Source organism: Phyllobates terribilis, unplaced genomic scaffold (assembly GCF_046119375.1).
Source record: "Phyllobates terribilis strain yellow unplaced genomic scaffold, ASM4611937v1 Scaffold_279__1_contigs__length_2497574, whole genome shotgun sequence".
NCBI lineage: Eukaryota > Metazoa > Chordata > Amphibia > Anura > Dendrobatidae > Phyllobates > Phyllobates terribilis.
The window spans coordinates 2326074-2351230 of NW_027363039.1; the positions used below are offsets into that span (position 1 = coordinate 2326074).

Genomic DNA, 25157 nt, shown 5'->3' on the forward strand with positions numbered 1-25157 from the left:
CTCTTCTATCTCTAAGGACAGCGAAGCCGGCTGAACCAAAGTTCTTCTTGCCAGACTTAATTAGTCCTAAGTCATTATAACTTCTGTTTTGGATTCCTATAATTGGTTGACTGTTCAAACTTATGAACCTTTTACTTATTTAGCCATTAATCTAATTCTGAATAGGGTGCAATTTGTTGATGTTTCCCTGCACCCTGGCATTACGAGTCAAAAGACTGTTATACTAATTCTCAGTAATGAACTGTTTAAGTCCAAGGACTATTCTTTTTTATTTTCTCTATTTTTCTGCTTCCCTGTTGAGTGAGGCGCAATTGGTGAGGTTTTCTTTGCCAACTGACATCTTACGCTAAAAGAACCGCCTTACTTGTTCCTTAAGCTCTGTGTGTTAACTCCAACTGGAGTCCTCTCCAACAGGTCTGTCCCTGCATCTTTAATGTTACCCTTAACTTTAGTTGCAGCGACGGGCTCGCCTTTACGAGATCATATGTAAATGATCATACACAGAGCTTATTGCACTGACACCATCACGCCCCCCTTCCTACTGTTCGTAATACAATACTATATTTTATAGTACTGTTATTTGTATTTACAAATACTTTTTGTACCTCTCTTGTTGATACTGTTCCTACTGTTCTAATGACACTATATCTCTACAATTTTCCATCTCTCCTATCCTTTCTCTTCCCTCTAATACTTCTAAGGATAAACTTCCATGTTCCAACACCGCCCCCCCATGGATTCCAGACAAGGTAATATCAAACTAGCAAACTTTAATTCCCATGGCCTCAATTCACCTATACCAAGATCCCAAACATTAGACAGATTTAGAAAGGAAAACTTCAATATTCTTTTCATACAAGAAACACATTTTCAATCAGAGAAACTCCCCACCTTTGAAAAAGCTTAATATAACCAATGGTATCACGCCACTACACCTCAAAAGAGATCTCGAGGAGTGTCAATAGCTTTTGCCAAGGACACACCTTTCTTCTGAACGATTCTCTAATCGATTCAGAGGGGCGATTTATTTTTGTGAAAGGCCTTTTGGCAGGCACCCTGGTAACAATCGGTAACTTATACGCTCCAAATAAAAAAACAAATCAAATGGATTATTTCCAAACTGAATAAATTCCGCTCTTTTATGGAGGGTATTCCAATCATCGGAGGAGACCTTAATATACCCATGGATCCCTCTTTAGATTCTTCCTCAAAACAATGCCAAGTTTCCTACCGAGCTCTAGCCAGAATAAAAAAATCACTCCATACCTCATCACTTATAGATATTTGGCGATACCTCCACCCTTCTGATTTAGACTATACATACTTTTCTCATTCTCACAATTCCTACCATAGGATTGACTATGTCTTCCTTCCAAGGCCCTTACTACCAAGAGCTTTAAAGGCAGAAATACTTCCATCGGTTCACTCGGACCACTCAATAGTCTCAGTTTGTTTTTCAATCTCCAAACCCCATTCTATTTATCGCACATGGAGATTAAATGAATCAATCCTGTCTTCAGATTCCAATAAACAACGTATTCACACTACACTAACCAACTTCTTTGAAACTAATGCCACACCAGAAATAAGTTATCCAATCCTTTGGGAAACCCATAAATCGGTGGTCAGAGGTGAGCTGATTTCCATATCTTCCTTTCTAAATAAACAGAGAAAAAAAAATTCACAAGACCTTTATGAAGAAATAGCCGAACTAGAGCATAAAAGAACTCTTCTACATCAAAGTTTGGAGGCTTTAACAGCCAAATGCCTACAATTAACAGACCTGCTAAACAAGCAGTCTGCAAAAATATACTTTAAATGGAAAAATCGCATGTTTGTGCATGGCGATAAGACTTCTAAACTTATGATGTCGTTAATAAAATCAAGACAAGCTAAAACCTATATCCACTCTTTAAAAAACCCTAATGGCCAAAGTACAACAGACTGCAATAAGATTTCCTCAGAATTCTTAAAATATTACTCTAACCTGTACAATCTCCACCCAGACGAACCTCTTCCAAACATAGAGAAAAAACGCTCAGACATTCAATCCTTTTTAGCTACACTTAATTTGCCTAAACTATCCCCAGAACAGGCATTTCTATCCAAACCATTCAACATTAAAGAAGTCCTCTCCGTTCTGTCAAATAGCTCTAAGGGAAAAGCTCTTGGCCCAGATGGCCTTCCTATCTTGTACTACAAAACCTTCTCCAAGATCTTAGAACCTCATTTCACGAAAATGTGTAACAAGGTACTCCAGGGCGAACCTTTCCCTCCCCAATCTTTGGAAGCTCATATATCCCTTCTTCATAAGGAAGGCAAGGATCCAGAACTCTGTAGCAATTACAGACCGATTTCTCTACTAAACGTAGATCTTAAAACTTATGCAAGCATGCTTGCAAAACGCATTGCAGAATTCCTACCTAACTTAATCTCATCTCGGATCAGGCAGGCTTCATTAAAGGTAGGGAGGGTAAGGGCAATGCTTGGCGGATCCTTCACCTGACACAATACTCTATTTACCACAAACTTCCTTTGGTACTTTTAGGTACTGATGCAGAGAAAGCTTTTGACAGAGTGGATTGGAACTTCCTACAAGAAACTCTTAATTGCTTTAATTTCCCTCCATTAGTAACATCAGCTATTCTCCAAATGTATTCTCACCCCTCGGCCATACACAATGAAACAAGGCAAGGCTGCCCTCTTTCACCATTGTTATTCATTATGGTAATGGAACCCTTGATCAAATCCATTAATCTCTGTGATGACATAATTGGTGTTAAACTTCAGGGATTACATCACAAAACCATGGCCTTTACAGACTATCTCCTAATCACTATGACGCAGCCACACAAAGGCATACCAGCCCTTATGCAGATCCTAGAGAGATATGGCTCCCTGTCTAATTTTAAAATAAATGTAACCAAATCTGAGGCCTTAGGAATAAACATACCCATATACTCTCTAACTCACCTGAAATCACGATACCCCTTCTGCTGGCCAGACAAATACATTTCCTATTTGGGCATTAAGATAAGTGCATCCCAAAAAAACCTCTACAATCTAAATTATAAACCACTTCTCTCATTAATAACAGAACATACCAAAAAATGGAAAGCCCCCTACCTCTCCTGGATGGGCAGAAAAAAAATAATAAAAAACATTCTCTTACCCACATTCATCTACCTTTTCCAAATGCTACCCATTACGCTTTCAAAAACATTTGTAACTAAAATTAACTCTTCTTTCTTTAACTACATTTGGAACAATCACCGCTCGAGACTTAACTCGCGTACTCTTTCAATGCCTAAAATTTTAGGTGGCATGGGAGCCCCCAACATCCATAACTACTACTTAGCGGCCGTACTTTCTAGAACTATTGAGTGGATCAGGAACCCAAAAGAGAAACCCTGGCTCTCTGTAGAGGAACACATGTCCCCCATACCTCTACGCTCAGTTATTTTTTCACCCTCTACTTTAATACATGAAAACACTTTTCACAACCTCCTCACTCGTACGGTGGTTAAATGTTGGAAATCAGTAGTAGACTTTTTCGCCCCTGCCCTTGCTCCATTAGCTCGAGTATCAGATTTTATCTCTCTAATCTTTAAAAAATTCACATTAGATCCCACAAAAAGGAACTTAGACACCTCTCCCCTTATAGACCAATTATTCAATGAAGGCACCTTTATTTCCTTTAAAGATATGAAGACATTACCTACAATGTCCAATTATACCTACATCCATTACATGTCTTTAAAGAAGACTCTACACCAGATCATGATTAAAGGGGATCTCTCCAGATCACTTACTTCTTATAAAACTATCTGTTCTCAGAAAGGACCTCCGAGGAAAACGCTTTCAACCCTTTACAACATCTTACTCTCAAGAGACGTCCCACTGAAAAGAGCTGTCATATTAAAATGGGAAAAAGATCTTGACTGCTCCTTTACAGAACCTCAAATCAAACACATTTACAAGTCCTCACACGGCCCCTCACAATGCGCTAAAGCCCAAGAGAATTCATACAAAATAATCAACCATTGGTACACCATTCCACTCCAGACCCACAAATGGTTTCCTACCACTCCAAATATATGCTGGGGATGTGAAAATCATACGGGCTCCTACCTCTACCTTTGGTGGTCATGTCAAATCTTACAAGAATTTTGGAAAATCGTTTCCCAAACCTTATACGAATTGCTCCACACCAACATAGCCCTAACCCCTAAACATATTTTTCTAAACTTTCCAATTGATCCAGATAAAAAGTTCTTGTCTAAATTGGCCTCCTTCGTGTTTACTGCCGGCAAACGTCTCCTACCCCCACTTTTGCGCCCTTCAAATATCCCAAACAAGAAAGAATTAATCCTCAGAATTGATCAACTAAACCATACTGAAGAACTGGCTGCTCTCTCCATACAAAACCTTACCTCCTCCATTATGTCTGGAGTCCTCGGCAGATTTACAGGAATTCTACTCATTTTCTGTCCTCAACCATTTAATGTTTTATTAATATCTTGAAGATCTGACGTAGAATATACTGGACCCCCCTCCCCCACTCCCTCCTTCCTTTTTCCTTCTCCTATACCAAAGTCTGTCTCACCCCTCCCTCCCTCCATTTCTTATTCTCTGGTCCTATATATACCTGAGACAATCTACTTTATTCCTTATACATTATGACACTAGTTTATGAATCTAAGAAAAAATTCTTCTTTTTGGAATCAGATATTTTATTCTTAAAGTTTATATCTGACACTTCCCCTCTTCTTGTGATGTAACAAGAATAATTCACTTGAATGTATAAATATCTATATCTTATGTTTCCTTGTTATACACCTGCAAAGATTCTTCATGAAATCATCTGTTTGTCCCTACTTTATATTAGATTCTCAAGAAATAAAACATTGAAAATAAAATAAATATTGTTTCTTCTCTTTCCTCCTTTTCTGTCTGATGTTTCCTCACAGATTGTAATGATTCTATAAACTATAAAGTTATTATAATGGTGAAGGAGCTGTGATGAGGCTGCGGTCATGTGACAGTGATGACGTCACCGCAGCTCCTCCCCCTCAGGGGTCATTGCCCCGCCCAGATCTGCAGATGATCCCGGCAGTCGCTCCTCCGGCTCCTCCGCTCTCTGACGTCACATAGTGGCCGCTTTCTCCAGTGATGAGGATTTCTCCGCTCCCGGAGGTTCTGTAAGTCCAGTAGTCTCATCAGGTCCACATCTATAGTAAGTTCATCTGTTTCCCCAGTCAGGGCTCGCTCTCACTTCAATCCGATAAAACCCCAGACTGCATCCGTACCCAGTAATCCTCGGATTCTCTGCTCAGCGGCGTTTTGTTTTCCAGCTCCGATCGGATCGCACGCATCTATATAATCTACGGGTGCGTGTGAAACATCGTGCTGCACTCAGATACCACCCGAGTGCAGTGCAATTCCGGCCAATGCCAGCAACAGAGGAGATGGAGAAACTGATTTCCCCATCCCCTCCGCAGCCGTGCGAGAGGATCAGAGCATGGAGCACTGACATTCGGCTCCCGCTCGCAGCAGAGCAGCAGCGAGTGTCATTAGCATATCGCATCGGGTGGTCTCGCATCGCATACCGTACGCTAGTGGGACCCCGGCCAAAGAGATACGTCTGTGTCTTGTATAGCAGAGCGGAGTTGTACAGATACCTGTCTTTACGTAGGCTCAGGTTCTCCCAGGTGCGACTCAGCCTCAGCATCCTCCCGCGCCATCTCCTCCTCTCCATGTTGTTGTGCAGAGTTCTCGGCGCCATCTTGTGATGAGGGTCTGGCGAATTTTTAATATTTTAATTATTTTTTTTTTTCCTATTTTTTTTATTAAAATGTTCTAATGCTGATAATTTAGTCGTCCGTTCAGATATTAAAATATTCACCCAATGAGAAATGAAAGCAATTCTAAATCCATAACCCTTCTATGACCTGATCACTGTCTACATACTGAAAAAACAATGGGATTGAAGCTTGAAGAGGACAATTTGCATATTCCAGGTGCCTTCTGGGAAAAGCGAAGAGTCTCCTTCAGCTAGAAGATCGTTGGGTACAGCCGGGACCAGCTGCTTGGAAAGCATCGCCAAATTTGTTTATCCTAGGGTATCACAAGAAAGAAGACAGACATCAAGTCAGCAGGGACGAGGAGCAGCATGGCAGATGTGACAACCTACATGGTGAGCTGCAGCATGTGCTACATGTTCACAGATCGACCAGAAGCTAAAAACCAACTTCACCTGCCAGAAGTGTAGACTACTGGCTCTTTTAGAAGAAAAGGTGCGGGGACTAGAAGAAAGAATTGCGACATTAAAACTCATCAAGGAAAATGAAGACTTCCTGGACAGAACAGAAGCGTCACTACTGGTCACGGAAAGTGAAGGAAGCGTCAGAGAACCTCCAGAGGCAGACAAGTGGAGGCAAGTGACCAAAAGAAGCAAGAGGACCATGGAGACACCACCAACCACACAACTGAGAAACAGATTCCAAGGACTTGTGGAGGACGAAGATGGCACACCTAAGGATGAGGAACTACCAGCAAGCAAAAAAGAAAAGAGTACCCAGAAACACCCAGAAGCGACAAGAAAAAGGACAGCCAAGAAGGGAAGAAGAGTGGTGGTGGTGGGAGACTCACTGCTGAGAGGAACAGAAGCAGCTATCTGCAGACCGGACATAACCGCAAGAGAAGTATGCTGCCTCCCAGGGGCGAAGATCAAGGATGTTACCGATAGGATACCGAAGCTCATCAGTTCCAAGGATGTCCACCCATTTCTTCTGATACATGTTGGCACGAATGACACGACAAAGAAGGACCTACCGACAATCTGCAAGGACTTTGAAGCATTGAGGAAGAAAGTAAAAGAGCTGGATGCGCAGGTAGTTTTTTCTTCTATCCTTCCAGTAGACGGGCATGGCGTCAGGAGATGGAACAGGATCCTTGATGTGAACAACTGGCTGAGACGATGGTGCAGACAACAAGGATTTGGATTCCTGGACCACGGTGTGAATTACCTCTATGACGGACTCCTTGCCAGAGACGGACTACACCTCAACAAACCCGGGAAACACACATTCGCCAGGAGACTCGCAACACTCATCAGGAGGGCGTTAAACTAGAAGAAGAGGGGATGGGAAGAAAAACGCCGGACACGAACATGAAACCAGAGAACATACTAATGAAAGATATGAAGCGTGACAAAGAAGGTCCAAGACAAGATGCTTGGCAGGGAGGTAAGAACATTTGTAATATAATCCACAGGGAGAAGATTGGAACAAAACAAAATCGTGTAAACTGCGTGCTAGCAAATGCCAGGAGCCTGACAAACAAGATGGATGAACTGGAAGCAGAAATATCTCCAGGTAACTATGACATAGTGGGAATAACCGAGACATGGTTAGATGAAAGCTATGACTGGGCAGTTAACTTACAGGGTTACAGTCTGTTTAGAAGGGATCGAAGAAATCAGAAAGGGGGTGGAGTCTGTCTATATGTAAAGACGTGTCTAAAGCCTACAATACGGGAGGATGTATGGGAGGGAAATGAGGAGGTCGAGTCCTTATGGGTGGAGATACATGGGGCAAAAAACAATAATAAAATTATCATAGGAGTCTGTTATAAACCACCAAATATAGCAGAAGCCACGGAAAGTCTATTAATGAGACAAATAGACGAAGTAGCAAAAAATAACGAGGTGATTATTATGGGGGACTTCAACTACCCCGATATAGACTGGGAAACCGAAAGCTGTAGATCTCAGAAAGGAAACAGGTTTCTGTCAATTATCAAAGACAATTATTTGTCACAACTTGTGCAGGAACCAACTAGAGGGACGGCCCTTTTAGACTTAATATTAACTAACAGGCCAGACAGAATAACTGAGGTGCAGGTCGGGGGGCACCTGGGAAATAGTGACCACAACATTATACAATTCCACATGTGCTTCAGTAGGTGCCCAGCAAGGGACTCACAAAAACACTGAACTTCAGCTAAGAGATGCCCTTCACCTTATAGACTGGGAGAGTATCTTTAGTAATAGGAGCACGGATAGAAAATGGGAAATGTTCAAAACAGTCCTACATAGTCACTGTAGAAGGTACATACCTTATGGGAATAAAAGGGCTAGGAATAGGAGGAAGCCAATGTGGCTAAATAAGGAAGTCAAGAGGGCAATGAAAAACAAAAAAAGGGCTTTCGGTAAACTTAAACAAGAAGGCAGCGAGGAAGCGCTAATATCTTATAGGGAAAAAACAAAACCTGTAAGAAACAAATAAGAAGAGCAAAAGAGGAGACAGAGAGACTAATTGCCAAGGAAAGTAAAACGAATCCCAAACTGTTCTTTAACTATATAAACAGTAAAAGGATTAAAACTGATGGCGTTGGCCCATTGAAAAATAACCTGGGTAAAATCATAGAGGGCGATGAGGGTAAAGCAAACCTACTCAATAGCTTCTTCTCCACTGTTTTCACAAAAGAAAACAATTTATCGGAGGAAATGCAGAGTGATAAAGTAAACCCTCCGCTAAATATCACCCACCTAACCAAGGAGGAAGTTCAGAAACGCCTAAATAATATCAAAATAGACAAGTCACCAGGCCCAGATGGCATACACCCCCGGGTACTAAAAGAATTAAGTAATGTGATAGACAGGCCGCTGTATCTTATATTCAAGCACTCTTTATGGACAGGGACTGTCCCACTAGACTGGCGCCAAGCAAATGTGGTACCAATATTCAAAAATGGGTCTAAAAGTGACCCTGGGAACTATAGAGCAGTCAGCTTAACGTCTGTTGTGGGTAAATTGTTTGAAGGATTTCTTAGAGATGCTATTGTAGAATATCTTAATGATAATAACTGTCTAACTCCATATCAACATGGATTCATGAGGGATCGCTCCTGATGGCCTTCTACGAGGAGGTGAGCTCACAGCTGGACCGGGGAGAGTCAGGGGATGTTGTATACCTTGACTTCTCCAAAGCGTTTGATACCGTGCCACACAAAAGGTTGGTATATAAAATGAGAATGCTTGGTCTGGGGGATAATGTGTGCAAGTGGGTAAATAGCTGGCTGAGTGATAGAAAGCAGAGGGTGGTTATCAATGGAGTAAGCTCAGGGGGTGTCAGGGTTACTAGCGGGGTGCCTCAAGGGTCTGTCTTGGGCCCTATATTATTTAATATATTTATTAATGATCTAGTGGAAGGGTTGCATAGTAAAATAGCAATATTTGCAGATGATACTAAACTTTGTAAAGTAGTTAATACAGATGAGGATAGGGCACAGCTACAGGAGGATTTAGATAAATTGGGGAGTTGGGCCAAAAAATGGCAAATGGGGTTCAATGCCGATAAATGTAAGGTCATGCATATGGGAAAGAAAAACAGCAGTCACCCATACATATTAAATGGGAAACCGTTAGGGAAATCTGACATGGAGAAGGACCTGGGCGTCTTGGTTAATAGCAAATTAAATTGGAGTGCCCAATGTCAGGCAGCAGCTGCGAAGGCAAATAGAGTCATGGCATGCATCAGAAGAGGAATAGGGGCATATGATGAGAACATTGTTCTTCCTCTGTATAAAGCGATGGTAAGGCCGCACTTAGAATATTGTGCACAGTCCTGGGCTCCGGTGCTCAGGAAAGACATATTGGAGCTAGAGAGGGTACAAAGGAGAGCGACTAAGGTAATAAAGGGAATGGAGGGACTAGAATACCCAGAGAGGTTGACAAAATTAGGCCTATTTACGCTGGAAAAGGGAAGGCTTAGGGGAGACCTGATAAACATGTATAAATACATCAGGGGGCAGTACAGAGATCTCTCCCATGACCTGTTTATACCAAGGATGGTGACAAAGACGAGGGGGCACACTATGCGTCTGGAGGAAAGGAGGTTCCTGCACCAGCATAGAAGGGGATTCTTTACGGTCAGAGCCGTGAGACTCTGGAACTCTCTGGGAGAGGAAGTGGTGATGTCCAACTCACTTAATGAGTTCAAGAGAGGCCTGGACGCCTTTCTTGAGAACAATAAAATTACACCTTATGCTTAGTGATAGTTAATTAATCCAGGAAATTAATCTGACTGCCAGATTGGTGTCGGGAAGTGAATTTTTCATCAATGATGTAAATTGGCCTATACCGCATGTTTTTTTTTTTTGCCTTCCCCTGGATCAACGCTGCGGAATAGCTGCAGTGCACAAGAAATAGGCTGAACTGGATGGACGCTTGTCTTTTTTCGGCCTTATAAACTATGTAACTATGTAACTATGAGTATACCGACATTATCACAACATAAGAACCGAAGCAACAAATAGTAATGTGAAAGCTTCTTTCCCGGAATCCAATGTTGCTATATCCATAAAAAACCTTCATCAAATCTCAACTTCATTCCTGACCCCGATCATTTCTATAACCATAGATGTGTTACTGGACAATGCGGTATCTGCTCCAGCGAGACCACCGTGTCTGTACTGTCTGCAAGAAGAAAGAAAAGAAAGGGAACATTTGTCACCCAGCTCTACTGACGGACTCACATTATACTCTAGATTCAGGCCTTTAGGAGACAGACTATTTAAAGTCAATATCCAGAAGGCTTCCCTCCTTAATCACCTTCTCTTAATACCGCCTCCTCTCCTAGGAGCACTCACTTGTTCTATCACCTGGTATTTTGTCTCAGACAACGATATCTACGGACTTTCTCAAAATATCCACAAGTGAATTCAGGAGACGTGACTGGGAAAAGAAACCAAAAGGTGAGTCTCCTATGAACTTCATGCTGCAACTGTAATGGAATACTGTGGAGAAAAACGCCTATCGCGAGGACTGCGAGTCCATCTGCGCCCCACTCTGTTTTCAGAGGATGGGACTTTCTGCGATCAATTCGAGTAGATTAGCCCCTTTACAACCCAAGGTGGTTTGCAGGTTAATGACCAGGCCAATTTTTACAATTCTGACCACTGTCACTTTATGAGGTAATTACTCTGGAACGCTTCAACAGATCCCCCTGATTCTGAGATTGTTTTTTCGTGACATATTGTACTTCATGATTGTGGTAAAGTTTCTTCGATATCACTTGCGTTTATTTGTGAAAAAAATGGAAATTTGGCAAAAATTTAGAAAATTTTGCAATTTTCAAAATTTGAATTTTTATGCCCTTAAATCCGAGATATGTCACACAAAATAGTTAATAAATAACATTTCCCACATGTCTACTTTACATCAACTCAATTTTGGAACCAAAATTTTTTTTTGTTAGGAAGCTATAAGGGTTAAAAGTTGACCAGCGATTTCTCATTTTTTCCAACAAAATTTACAAAACCATTTTTTAGGGACCACATCACATTTGAAGTCACTTTGAGAGGTCTTTATGACAGAAAATACCCAAAAGTGACACAATTCTAAAAACTGCAACCCTCAAGATGCTCAAAACCACATTCAAGAACTTTATTAACCCTTCAGGTGCTTCACAGGAATTTTTGGAATGTGGAAGAAACTTTTTTCACAAAAATGTTACTTTAGACCCAATTTTTTTTATTTTCGCAGGGGTAACAGGAAAAAATGGACACCAAAATTTGTTGTGCAATTTCCCCTAGGCACGCAGATACCCCATATGTGGGGAAAAACCACTGTTTGGGCGCACGGCAGGGCTCGGAAGGGAAGGAGTGCATTTGAGTTTTTGTTTGTAAAATTTGCTTGAATAATTAGCGGACGCCATGTTACGTTTGGAGAGCCCCTGATGTGCCTAAACAGTGGAAATCACCCACAAGTGACCCCATTTTGGAAACTAGACCCCCCCAAGGCACCTATCTAGATGCATAGTGAGCACTTCGAACCCCCAGGTGTTTCACAAATTAATCCGTAAAAATGAAAAAGTATTTTTTTTTCCACTTTTTCATTTTTACGAATCAATTTGTGAAGCACCTGGGGGTTCCAAGTGCTCACTATGCATCTAGATAAGTGCCTTGGGGGGTCTAGTTTCCAAAATGGGGTCAATTGTGGGGGAGCTCCAATGTTTAGACACACAGGGGCTCTCCAAACGCGACATGGTGTCCGCTAACAATTTGAGCCGATTTTCCATTCAATTTGTTAGCGGACGCCATGTCTCGTTTGGAGAGCCCCTGTATGCCTAAACAGTGGAAACCCCCCACAAGTGACCCAATTTTGGAAACTAGACCCCTCAAGGATTTTATCAAGGGGTATAGTGAACATTTTGAACCCAGCGGTACGACACAGAATTTTTATAACATTAGGTCATCATATTGAATAAGTTGTCATTAGTTTTGAGCGCACCGGGTACTCAGGTATGCACGAAGTACTGAGTGTGCTCGAGTGACATGCTCGATTCCCTGCCCCGCATGTTTCACGGTTATTAGACACCCAAAAAAACATGCGGGGATCGCTCGTGCATGGCAGGCAATCCCCGCAAAGTTTTTTTGCCGCGAAGCATATGGGGCGGAGACTCCAGCATGTCACTCAAATACCCACGATACTCAATGCATAACAGAGCTCCCGATGCAAACTCAAGTAGCGAGCACTTGCGCTCAACACTAGTCGCCATATCGTCATCTTTTTTTCTTACTTTTGAAAAAAATCCCAACCCTAACCCTAACCCTAGCCCAACCCTAACCCCAACCCTGGCCTAACCCTAACCCTAGCACAACCCTAACCCGAGAGTTTATTTTTTACGCCGTTCCTTGTGCGGTATAAGTGATTAGACGACTTTATTCTTCGGGTCGGTGCGATTACAGTGATACCAGAATCATATGGGGTTTTTATTACTGACAGCTGTCACACACTAAAAGACACATTTTTTGCAAAATCTAGTTTTTGCATCGCCATATTTTGAGAGCTATAATTTTTCCAGATTTTGGCAGACAGAGTCATGAGATGGCTTGTTTTTTTGCGGGACGAGTTGACGTTGTTATTGGTGCCATATTCAGGCACGTGACATTTTTTGATCGCTTTCTATTCCGATTTTTGGGAGGCAGAATAAACAAAAACCAACAATTCAGGAATTGTTTTTTTTTTTTTTTTTATTCTGTTCCGCGTGTGGTAAAATTGATAAGGCAGCTTTATTCTTCGGGTCGGTACGTTTACAGCGGTACCACATTTATATCGCTTTTCTATGCTTTGCCCTTTTACATAATAAAAGCAATTTTATAGAAAAAAAGCATCGCTTTATTCTGAGAGCTATAACTTTTTTATTTTTCGGCTGATGGAGCTGTATGCGGCTTGTTTTTTGCAGGACGAGATGACGTTTTCAGCGATACCATTTTTATTTATATTCGTCTTTTTGATCGCGTGTTATTCCATTTTTTGTTTGACGGTATGGTGATAAAGCATTGTTTTTTGCTTCGGTTTTTGTTTTGCTTTTTTACCATGTTCACTGAAGGGGTTAACTAGTGGGACAGTTTTATAGGTCAGGTCGTTACGGACGCGGCGATACCAAATGTGTGTACTTTTATTGTTTTTTTTTTCATAATATTTATTGATGGGTACATTATATTTTTATTTTTGGTGGATTATTTTTTAATTTATTTTTTTTATATTTTTACAATTTTTTTTTTTTCACTCTGTCCCACTATGGGACTTTCACTTTTTTTTACTCTGATCGCCTGCATGGCACAGGAATGGAGCACCATCCCTGTGCCATGCAGGCTGTCAACGCTGGACAGGGAGAAGATAGTTTGGAAATGCACTGCGCATGTCCAAAATATTCCTGCTGTCTGGTGACCCGGATGTTGTCATGACGACATCGGGTCGTCATGGCAACATCCTGGAAGCCGCGGCAGACAGCGCTGGAGGCCGGAAGAGGAGGTGAGTACACCGATCACCTCCCCTTAGCCACCGCAATGCTGTGATCGACTTTGATCGCAGCATTGCGGGGGTTAATGTGCCGGGAGCGGTGCAGGACCACTCCCTGCACATAGCACCGGGTGTCAGCTGTGGCAATCAGCTGACACCCGGCGACGATCGCGCCCGCACAGCCTGTGTGCGTGCGCGATCGCCATGACGTACTAATACGGGTCAGGCTCTTAAAGCCTAGGGAACAGACGCGTATTAGTGCGTCATGGGTTGTAAAGGGGTTAATAAGTGTTCCCTGGATTTAATCTTGTTGACTGCTGATAGACTGCAGGCAGCAGATACTGATTTAGAAGTGGAGATTGCGAAAAATATAAAATAAATAAACAAATAATATATAAATTAGGTCAATAATTTTTCCTTCCCATTTATGATATACAGAGGAGAATTAGAATGTGTTGTGGGTGAATGATGATATTTGTTTTTTAGACTTTGGTGCATATAGCTAAATGGTACGATGATTATTATCTTACTTGTTTTAACTTCTGCTTTCTCACATCTCGCCCACCCTTTAACACATTCTGTGCACTCTCTCCATATCCACCCCTCCCTTCTCCCCTCTCTCATGTATAACTCTGAGGCTCTACTGATATTTCTCACCCACTCCAAACCATTCACTACCCCCATATAGCACTCAAAACATTCATACAAATCATTGCACCACCTGCTCTTTCTCTTTTTTCTCTTTCTCCTAGTCGCTGGCAACATCTCCCCCAACCCTGGGCCCTCCCTCCACTACTATACACCACTCTCCTCCAGCTGCATATAGAAACCCTGCTAATCTTATTAACATTCAGTGCATGCCCTCTCCTATTGCTTTCAATTGTGCTCTCTGGAATGCACGGTCTGTGTGTAACAAACTAACTTACATTCACAAATTTTTCCTCTCTAATTCTCTTCACCTTCTGGCTATTACAGAAACCTGGATCAAGCATTCAGACACCACCGCAGCTGCTGCTCTCTCATTTGGTGGGCTAAAATTTTCACATACGGCCAGACCTGAGAATAGACAGGGTGGAGGTGTTGGTTTGCTCCTTTCACCACAATGTGCTTTCCAGGTCACCCACCAACTCGGTTCCCTCACTTATGTTTGCTTCCTTTGAAGTCCACACCGTCAGACTCTTCAAACCCTTCTCCCTGTGAGTGGCGGTTGTGTATCGCCCTCCAGGCTCCTCCTGCCAGTTCCTGGATCACTTTGCCACCTGGCTTCCTCACTTTCTATCCTGTGACATCCCCACTCTCATCATGGGAGACTTTAACATCCCCATCAATGATCCCCTCTCCCAATCTGTCTCTCATCTACTTTCTCTAACACCCTCATTCAGCCTCTCACAGGTTACTAACTCTCCTACACATGAAGACGGGAATACTCTGGACCTGGTTTTCTCCCGTCTCTGCTCGCTGCATGACTTTACTAACTCCCCTCTCCCGCTCTCGGACCACAACCTTGTTTCCTTCTCTGTCAAGAACTGTCTCCTCACCTGGGACACCCCCACTTACCTCACTTATAGGGATACACGTACCATTAATACCCAGCAGCTTATGGACAATCTCCACACACCTTTAGCCCTCATCTCCTCCCTCTCCTGTCCAGACTTAGCATTGTCACACTACAATAATACACTGAAGAGCGCCCTAGATGAAGCAGCACCTTCTACATGCAGAAAGACCCGACACAGACAACGGCAGCCCTGGCACACAATGCAAACACTATAAATTCATGCTCAAAACCTATATCTCTGCCCTTCATCTGACCAAACAATCCTACTTCACCACCCTCATCACTTCAATGTCCAACAATACAAAACGACTTTTTGAAACCTTAAACTCCCTCCTGAAACCTAATGCACAGGCCCCCACCACCAACCTCAGTGGTGAGGATCTGGCCACTTATTTCTTAGAAAAAATCAACCACATCCATCAGGACATCCCTGCCGCACGTCAAGCTCACTAGCCATCTTTGAGCCTGTTACAGAAGAAGAGGTTACCCAGCTCCTCGCTTCTTCTCGACCTACAACCTTCACATCTCCTGCAGTCTCTCTCACCGGTGGTCACCACTCACCTGACTAAAATATTTAACCTCTCTCTTTCTTCAGGTATCTTTCCCTCCTCATTTAAACATGCCATCATAACCCCTTTACTTAAAAAGCCATCCCTGGACCAGAACTGCACTGCTAACTACAGACCTGTCTCTAACCTTCCTTACATCTCTAAACTCCTGGAACGCCTGGTCCACTTCCGTCTAATCCGCTATCTCTCAGATAACTCTCTCCTCGACCCTCTACAATCTGGTTTCCGCTCCTTACACTCCACTGAAACTGCCCTCACTAAAGTCTCTAATGATCTACGAACAGCTAAATCCAAAGGTCACTGCTCCCTGCTGATTCTCCTGGATCTCTCTGCAGCATTTGACACTGTGGATCACCAGCTCCTCCTCACTATGCTCCACTCTATTGGCCTCAAGGACACCGTTCTCTCCTGGTTCTCCTACCTCTCTGACCGCTGCTTCACTGTATCTTTTGCCGGCCCCTCTTCCTCTCCTCGTCCCCTTACTATCGGGGTCCGCAGGGCTCAGTCCTAGGCCCCCTCCTCTTCTCTCTATACACTGCCCCTATTGGACAAACAATCAGCAGATTTGGGTTCCAGTATCATCTCTATGTTGACGATACCCAATTATACACTTCTTCACCTGACATCACCCCTACCCTAATACAAAATACCAAGGATTGTATGTCCTCTGCCTGTAACATCATTGAATACTTTGTTCTGTACAAAGTGGAAAAACCCACTACAGGCTGATCCAACTTTGATGTAATGTCCTTAAAACAAGTCAAAATGAGGCTCAGTATTGTGTGTGGCCTCCACGTGCCTGTATGACCTCCCTACAATGCCTGGGCATGCTCCTGATGAGGTTGCGGATGGTCTCTTGTGGGATCTCCTCCCAGACCTGGACTATAGCATCCGCCAACTCCTGGACAGTCTGTAGTGAAATGTGACGTTGGTGGATGGAGCGAGACATGACGTCCCAGATGTGCTCAATCGGATTCAGGTCTGGGGAATGGGCGGCCAGTCCATAGCTTCAGTGCCTTTATCTTGCAGGAACTGCTGACACACTCCAGCCACATGAGGTCTGGCATTGTCCTGCATTAGGAGGAACCCAGGGCCAACCGCACCAGCATATGGTCTCACAAGGGGTCTGAGGATCTCATCTCGGTAACTAATGGCAGCCAGGCTGCCTCTGGCGAGCACATGGAGGGCTGTGCGACCCTCCAAAGCAATGCTACCCCACACCATTACTGACCCACTGCCAAACCGGTCATGCTGAAGGATGTTGCAGGCAGCAGATCGCTCTCCACGGCGTCTCCAGACTCTGTCATGTCTGTCACATGTGCGCAGTGTGAACCTGCTTTCATCTGTGAAGAGTACAGGGCGCCAGTGGCAACTTTGCCAATCCTGGTGTTCTGTGGCAAATGCCAAGCGTCCTGCACTGTGTTGGGCTGTGAGCACAACCCCCATCTGTGGACGTGGGCCCTCATACCACCCTCATGGAGTCGATTTATAACCGTTTGTGCAGACACATGCATATTTGTGGCCTGCTGGAGGTCATTTTGCAGGGCTCTGGCAGTGCTCCTACTGTTCCTCCTTGCACAAAGGTGGAGGTAGTAGTCCTGCTGCTGGGTTGTTGCCCTCCTGCGGCCCCCTCCACGTCTGCTGGTGTACTGGCCTGTCTCCTGGTAGCGCCTCCAGCCTTTGGACACTACGCTGACAGATACAGCAAACCTTCTTGCCACAGCTCGCATTGATGTGCCATTCCGGATGAGCTGCACTACCTGAGCAACTTCTGTGGGTTGTGGAGTCCGTCTCATGCTACCATGAGTGTGAAAGCACAACCAACATTCAAATTGACCAAAACATCAGCCAGAAAGCATTGGTACTGAGATGTGGTCTGTGGTCCCCACCTGCAGAACCACTCCTTTATTGAGGGTATCTTGATAATTGCCAATAATCTCCATCTATTGTCTATTCCATTTGCACAACAGCATGTGAAATTGATTGTCAATCAGTGTTGCTTCCTAAGTGGACAGTTTGATTTCACAGAAGTTTGATTGACTTGGAGTTATATTCTGTTGTGTAAGTGTTCCCTTTATTTTTTTGAGCAGTGTAGATTTTATATAATGAGACTAATATGATTATATGAATGTTTGTAGTTTTCTTCATTTTTTATTTCATTGTGATGTCATTTCTTTGTTTTTGCTGGTTATCAAAAATAGGGAGGACTCCACATCACTTTTTTAATTTATTAGCTAAACACAAGTACAGTAAACTCCACACACAGGGCACTAATTATATATCTCACGGATATCTATCATCTATCTCGATCTTTGCACATCTAACACCTAAATATCTGTCATTTCTATTCTGCACTCTCTTCCGGCACGTGTCACACAGACGTGTGTGCGGATGTCACACTTTATGTCATCTGTGTGCAGGACGTACTGACGTCCGAGCTGCCGGCAAAAAACGGACATGTCCGGTCCGTGTGACCATGTGCGCAGCCTATAGATTATAATGGGTGTACGTGTGTGTCTCCGGTACGTGTGAAGGGGGCCTAAAGGGTATGAGCACTTTTAGTATGAATTACCAGTAGGGGGCGTGACCACTTAAAGTGTCTAGGGCAGCATGAATGCCAGATACGGCCCTGAGCACAGCCCTAATAAAGTCATTAGAGCTGCAGATAAAGGGGGCTCGATCACAGCTCTGGATAGTGGGTTGTATGAGCCGGAGGTTATGAACATGGATGACGATACTAATATATGCCGCACTCTAGATGGAGATCCTACTAATTCATACAATACCCCCTTACATTGTCTTTTGGAGGAGGGTTTGGTATCGGCTGTACTTAATGCCAAACAAATAGAACGATTAAAGGAAAATCACCCACAATGTCCAATATTTCATACATTACCGAAAACGCACAAAGAAGGAAACATCCATCAGTCTAGAGATACATTCAATACTGGCTGCAGAGAAGATTCCTATAATACAGTGAATATTACCAGAAAACATTTACCTATGTTATACACTGACAAGGATCCAGCAACAAGAAAGACAACTGACACGTGGAGGACAAACACCAAAGGTTTCATTGAATGTGGGAGAAATAAATGTGGTTTGTGCAAGTCTGTGCACAAAGCAAAAATGTCTGCATCTACTAACCATAATAAACCCTATAATATCCGACATCTCATTAGTTGTAGCTCCACACGTCATTGACACCATACACTGTGAAGCTTGTCTGCTGCAATATGTGGGGGGCACGGTCAGACCCTTATGTCACCGCATTGGGGGACACGTTAGGGACGTTCTTGGCCCCACAACACGTAATACATCTGCAGCATCACAACATCTCATACAACACAATAGGGATTAATCACTTTACAGTTGTGGGTATTGAATATGTCACCAGACCAGCTAAGGGGGAGATTGGTATAAAAAGTACACCCCCGAGAAGCCTTGTGGATTCTGGAATTGGCCTCCAGATTCCCCAGTGATATGAAGCTTCCTTCAGACCTTGTATCCATTTACTGAATTGTGTTTTTTCCTCTTTTATAGTAATTATACATAATATACACATTATAGATGCAGACACTTCATTCTTCTATTGCACGGATGCTTTTTGTTGTGGACATATGATCATCCATAGGGGTAATGTAGACATACTTGCACATGTCCATTTGGGGCTGGGGGTCTCCGCTGTGCATTACACACTATGATGTGTATAAGAAGCTGGTTACTGGTTATTTATTATGCCATGAATAAGGACCGAACACAATTGCCGGTTCAAAACGCGTAGATTTTTTGCTACTATTCCAGGATGTCCTGTTTTTTAATGTTTCTATGATTTTAATTTGGATGTTTCAATAAAAAAAAATATTCACACTGGAAAACAAGTGCCGGATTATCAGTAACTTTCTTTGTCCCGTCCATTCCTTCCCAACTGTGATTTTTCATCCAAGCATTGAGAGATGAGCTGAAAGCAGACAATGTTTTCTATAGAGGAATGGCAGACATGGGTGTTGTCCACATAGAAAGCCTCTCCTAAATCCCCTGCACAAAAAAGCCGCCCTACAATCTGCCAGGACACATGCGGAAACATATGAAGACTCCTGGGACTTTATACTCTGGAGTGATCAGACCAAGATAAAGGTTTTTTTTTTGGAACTGATGGCTTCAAAACTGTATGACATTGAAGAGGTGAGGAATACAATGAGAATGCATGGGGTCTACAGAGAGACCTGGTGGTGGCCGTGTCCTTATGTGCGGCTGCATGAGGAGCTACATTTCATTGATGGGATCTTGAATTCACAGATGTTCTGCTCTATAGTGACAGAAAAGATGCTGCCATCACTCTGTTCCCTTGGTAGGCCACTGTTGCATTTCTGAAGAACAGGGTGACAGTGATTCTAGAAAACTTGGTGCTGTCCTTTAAAATTATGGAGGCCATACAAAATAATAGATGTAGTAGCTTTTGAGATTTTGTAATGAGAGTTATATTATTACTTTCATGTTTTGATTACAAAAAAATGTTCTATGAAACTTAGTGTTGGCAAAATTGATCTTGTGTTCAGTGAGCTATTAAATACAATCTTACTCATCAAAGGGGGTGTACTCATTTATGCTGAACAATGTTTATTAAACTTTATAAAACATAGTGAACATAATTACACTTTCTTTCCCGTATGTCTTCTCTCATGTTTTACAAGGTATGATTTATGTATAAAAGATTTCCCACATTCTGAACATGAATACGGCTTCTCTCCTGTGTGACTTCTCTTATGCTGCACAAGATAATTTTGTTTTGTAAAGCATTTCCCACAGAATGAACATGAATACGGCTTCTCTCCTGTGTGAATTCTTTGATGTATAACGAGCTCTGATTTATTTGCAAAGCATTTTCCACATGCTAAACATGAAAAAAGTTTTTCTCTTGTGTGAATTCTTTGATGTTTAACAAGATGCGATTTATATCTAAAACATTTCCCACATTCTGAACAAGAAAATGGCTTTTCTCCTGTATGAATTCTGTTATGTGCAGCAAGAATTGATTTATGAATAAAAGATTTCCCGCATTCTGAACATGAATACGGCTTTTCTCCTGTATGACTTCTTTCATGTTTTACAAGGTATGATTTATGTATAAAAGATTTCCCACATTCTGAACATGAATACGGCTTCTCTCCTGTGTGACTTCCCTCATGCTGCACAACATAATTTTGTTTTGTAAAGCATTTCTCACAGAATGAACATGAATACGGCTTCTCTGCTGTGTGAATTCTTTGATGTATAACAAGCTCTGATTTATTTGCAAAGCATCTTCCACATGCTAAACATGAAAAAAGTTTTTCTCTTGTGTGAATTCTTTGATGTTTAACAAGATGCGATTTATATCTAAAACATTTCCCACATTCTGAACAAGAAAACGGCTTTTCTCCTGTATGAATTCTGTTATGTGCAGCAAGAATTGATTTACGAATAAAAGATTTCCCGCATTCTGAACATGAATACGGCTTTTCTCCTGTATGAATTCTGTTATGTGCAGCAAGAATTGATTTATGTATAAAAGATTTACCACATTCTGAACATGAATACGGTTTTTCTCCCATATGAATTCTGTGATGTTTAACAAGATCTGATTTATAACTAAAACACTTCCCACATTCTGAGCATGAATATGGCTTCTCTCCAGTATGAATGCTCTGATGTCTACTAAGATGCCATTTAGCTGTGAAGGTCTTCCCACATAGTGAACATGAAAATGGTTTTTCTCCTGTGTGATTTCTCTGATGTGTAATAAGATTCCCTTTATTTGTGAAGGACTTCCCACATTCTGAACATGAATATGGCTTCTCTCCTGTGTGAATTCTCTGATGTATAATAAGACTTCCTTTACCGGTGAAGGACTTTCCACATTTTGAACATGAATACGGCTTTTCTCCTGTGTGAATTCTCTCATGTCTAACAAATTGTGATTTATATGTAAAGAATTTCCCACATTCTGAACAGGAGTATGGCTTTTTTCCTTTGTTTTTTCTGTGTGTTAAAAAATCTGAGCTTTTTGTAAATTGCTTGTCACACTGAAATCTTGAATCCACTTTGCCCCCTGGACTTTTGGTAATAATGTGAGATTGCTCAGGAGATGATTCCTCATGATTAGGAGGATTATAAGAAAGTGAAGCGCTGTGAAGTCCAGGAGGTCCATGAAGGGTGATGAGGTTTTCTCCATTAGAGTGCTTCATGATATCTTCCTTTTTACAGTTTAGTGATGAACCGTTATTCTCACAAGGATTTCCTATTAGGATGAAAGATAAATTAGATGTGAGTTTTTCCTTCAACACAAAAGAGATTTCTGAATGTATTTTCTGGATCTCACAATGAAGACCCTCGTCAGTGAAAGTACCGGTAATAAGGAGGACAACTACATGCCATAACATTAACACAATGACGGGTAAAGTGAATGACACTTATAAACTGGTGACATTGGCACAAGTCAGGGGTGGCAGAGATTAGACAGCAAATAGTTCTTTAAGTGGTAATTACTGATGACAGGTTCCCTTAATGTACCTCCAGTGCCATTTCACTCTCAAGCTTCGTATCTTGCCCTTAGTGTAGAAAAGTGTCCACGTAATTAAAGAAGTTGTCCACTACTATTAACCACTTCGCACCAGAGCCTGTTTTTGCCTTCGTGACCGGGCCAATTTTTTCATCTCTGACCACTGTCACTTTATGAAGTAATTACTCTGGAACGCTTCAACGGATCCCCCTGATTCTGAGACTGTTTTTTCGTGACATATTGTACTTCATGATAGTGGTAAAATTTCTTTGATATCACTTGCGTTTATTTGTGAAAAAATTGGAAATTTGGCAAAAATTTTGCAATTTTCAAACTTTGAATTTTCATGCCCTTAAATCAGAGCGATATGTCACACAAAATAGTTAATAAATAACATTTCCCACATGTCTACTTTACATCAGCACACTTTTGGAACCACATTTTTTTTTTTTGTTAGGGAGCTATAAGGGTTAAAAGTTGACCAGTGATTTCTCATTTTTCCAACAAAATTTACAAAAACATTTTATTAGGGACCACATCATATTTGAAGTCACTTTGAGGGGTCTGTATGACAGAAAATGCCCAAAAGTGACACCATTCTAAAAACTGCACCCCTCAAGGTGCTCAAAACCACATTCAAGAACTTTATTAACCCTTCAGGTGCTTCACAGGAATTTTTGGAATGTGGAAGAAAAAAATGAACATTTAACTTTTTTCACAAAAATGTTACTTTAGACCCAATTTTTTTTATTTTCACAGGGGTAACAGGAAAAATGGACCCCAAAATTTTTTGTGCAATTTCTCTTGAGCGCGCTGATACCCCATATGTGAGGGAAAACCACTGTTTGGGCGCTCGGCAGGGTTCAGAAGGGAAGGAGCGTCATTTGACTTTTTGAATGTAAAATTTGTTTGAATAATTAGCGGACGCCATGTTGCATTTGGGGAGCCCCTAATGTGCCTAAACAGTGGAAACCCCCCACAAGTGACACCATTTTGGAAACTAGACCCCTTAGGGAACTTATCTAGATGTGTGGTGAGCACCTTGCACCCCCAGGTGCTTCACAGAAGTTTATAATATTGAGTTGTAAAAATAAAATTTTCACATTTTTCCCACAAAAACGTTTTTCATCCCTTAATTTTGCATTATCATAAGGGTAACAGGAGAAATTACACTATGAAATTTGTTGTGCAATTTCTCCTGAGTACGCCGATACCCCATATGTGGGGGAAAACCACTGCTTTGGTGTACGGCAGGGTTCGGAAGAGAAAGGAGCGCTATGTTGGCTGGGATAGGTTGCAGACACCATGTCACATTTGAAGAGTCGCTGACATGCCGAAACAGCAGAAACCCCCACAAGTGACCCCATTTTGTAAACTACACCTCTCAAGGAATTCATCTAGGGAAGTAGTGAGTATTTTTTAATTTTTAAATTTATACCATTGGGCAGTGAAAAAAGCATAATTATGTTTTTACCACAAAAAAAATGTTTTACCCTCAGATTTTACATTTTCACACATGGCAATGGGTAAAAATGGTGCCGAAATGTGTCACACAATTTCTTCTAAAAGTGGCAATACCCCATATGTGGCTTTATCGTACCGCTCAGCCATACGGCGAGATCTCGGGGGGACGGAGCGCTATTTGACAATTGGAGAACAAATTATTGTAGAATAGGCATTTGGATTTGGGAGCACAAAATTTTCTGAATTTCTTTTGGGGGGCAAGGGCCATTTCGCTTTTCCAGAGCCTTTCTGCTACCAGTAACTTGGAATATTTGTAACAGATGACGGACCTGAGTGGGGACTAGCTTTTTTTGAGGACTGAGTTGAAGCTTTTATTGGGAACATTTTACGTAACATTTATCCGGCGCTCGAGGCTGAGCACTGACATCGGGGTTTCCATCTAAATTTCCAAGTGATGTAATTCAGATGAAACCCCTGCGGGATCCATTCACTGTAATGAGGCAGCAGAGTTACTCTGGACTCCGTCTGGCCTCTGTTTAGCAGTGTCCTTTTTTTCTGAAGTGCACAAAACTGTGGCCAACCGCACTTTTATGCACGCCTAAAAAAACTGACACCGTGGGATCACAGGCCAGACGGCATCCACAGTGGCCTATATCTGCCTCATTACAGGGAATCTTCCGTCATGGATTCCGTCTGAATCACGTATTTCAGAGATTTACACGGAAACTCTGGTGTGAGCGCTCAGCGCAGAGCGCAGGATAAATGTGAGCAGAGCCTTACTGCGATCTTTGGGAGACATAATAAACAAATCAGTAGCAGGTGAAGAATTGGTTTTATTTTTTACGCCGTTCCTCGTGTGATATAACTGATTAGATTACTTTATTCTTCGGGTCGGTGCGATTACAGAGATACCAGATTTATATCGGGTTTTTATGACTGACAGCTGTCACACACTAAGAGACGCTTTTTTTTTGCAAAATCTAGTTTTTCGCCATATTTTGAGAGCTATAGTTTTTCCATATTTCGGCCAACAGAGTCATGTGACGGCTTGTTTTTTGCAGGACGAGTTGACATTTTTATTGGTACCATTTTTATGTACATGACATTTTTTGATCGCTTTCTATTCCGTTTTATGGGAGGTAAAATTAACAAAAACCAACAATTCAGGAATTGTTTTTTGAGGGTTTTTTTTATGCCGTTCTGCGTGTGGTAAAA

The 25157-nt window shown here is 42.1% G+C and overlaps 1 protein-coding gene and 1 pseudogene; both read right to left on the reverse strand.

Annotated features, from left to right (window-relative positions):
- LOC141220281 (uncharacterized) overlaps positions 1 to 25157 on the reverse strand; it is a 131449-nt gene that overhangs the window by 80529 nt on the left and 25763 nt on the right.
- The window catches only part of LOC141220285 (uncharacterized), a 65799-nt pseudogene that overhangs the window by 35488 nt on the left and 5154 nt on the right, over positions 1 to 25157 (reverse strand).